A 1497-nucleotide genomic window follows, 5' to 3' on the forward strand; every position below is an offset into this window, starting at 1 on the left:
AAGTCGCTGATGAAGACATTAAAGAGTATCGGTCCAAGGACCGAACCCTGCGGGACCCCACTGCCCACAGCCTTCCAGGTCGAGACCGACCCATCTACCACGACTCTTTGGGTGCGACCCTCTAGCCAATTCGCCAGTCACCGGACTGTGCAGTCATCCACATCACAGCCTCTTAACTTGTTCACCAGTATGGGGTGGGATACCGTATCGAAGGCCTTCCTGAAGTCTAAGTATACGACATCCACCCCTCCTCCTGTGTCCAGGCGTTTCGTAACCTGGTCATAGAAAGAGACTAGGTTGGTCAGGCACGATCTGCCCGCCACAAACCCATGCTGGTTTCCCCTCAGCATAATTTGCCCTGCCGTGCCCTGCCCCCACGAGATCCTCGTGGGGGGTCTCTAGAGTTCAGGCTGCATATAGAAAGCTCCGCCTGCATGTTTCTCACTAAAGAAATGCCTTCGACCAATGACTCCTCACTGAGCCTTTAAATGTGCTTGTGTAGAAAGCATGATGTACTTTGGAAAGAATAGCTCATTCAGCTCTAACCATGAGCAAACCGGATGGACACAAGACAAGTGATCACTCTAAGACAGCTCCTATCATACTCTCAGATTAGACACTGCCCTGCCCTCTCCGCACTCCCTGCTACACAGACAAGTTCATTGTAATTCGGAGCCGTTCTTTCAGGATGTGGATCATTTTGTTCTCGTGCAAGGGACTGTCTGTCACTCAAAGTTCAAGACCCTTTTTCCAATATTACTGCAAGAAATAAATGTGGGAACAAAACCCCTGGAAACTTCTGCTGACTTTGAACAACAGTTGGATCTAAACATTGACCTGAACATTGTCTTGGCCCACTGGACCCAAACCAGGGACAGAGCCTCGTTAGACACATATTAGCAACCTTGCAGATACGAATGATTTTGGAGGCTGAAGAAAAAAGCAGTTGTGTTTTATGCAATGCGTCTTGTATCCACATTTAAATGCCTGAGTTGACCTGGCGCTGTGCCCAAGTCTAAAATAACCCCTTCTTTCTGGAACACCCAGCAGGTCAATTTTCTGGGGTGAAATACTGCTTTTCTTTTGTTTCCCTTCTTTCATATATCATTTCCCTGCACTGCTGTGCCAAAGCTCGACACCAGTCCTAGTTCACACATTGCACCAGGTCTGAGAAGCATAACCACAAAGCTATTTGCCACAGGAAAGTTTCTACCTGGGTGAAGGACCATGTGTCAGTTGGACACTGGACATACATTGGTGCAGTGCCACAGCTCAGCGCTGTTTCAGCAGGTCTGCGCCCCGGCAATGTGAGTCTGTCCTCTGTCCTTGGATGCCCGCAGCCCATCGCTCGCATAGGAAAAACCAGTGGGACGCACGTCCTGCGCCATGGCGCTCACTAGCAAGAGACGCCTCGTGGCAAAAAGGCTTTTGCCCGAAGCTGCCTTGGGTCAGAGCACAGTAACATCTGATGAGATTTTCCTCTTTTGAAAGGAGACA

This window comes from Alligator mississippiensis, chromosome 16 (genome assembly GCF_030867095.1).
Source record: "Alligator mississippiensis isolate rAllMis1 chromosome 16, rAllMis1, whole genome shotgun sequence".
Lineage (NCBI taxonomy): Eukaryota > Metazoa > Chordata > Crocodylia > Alligatoridae > Alligator > Alligator mississippiensis.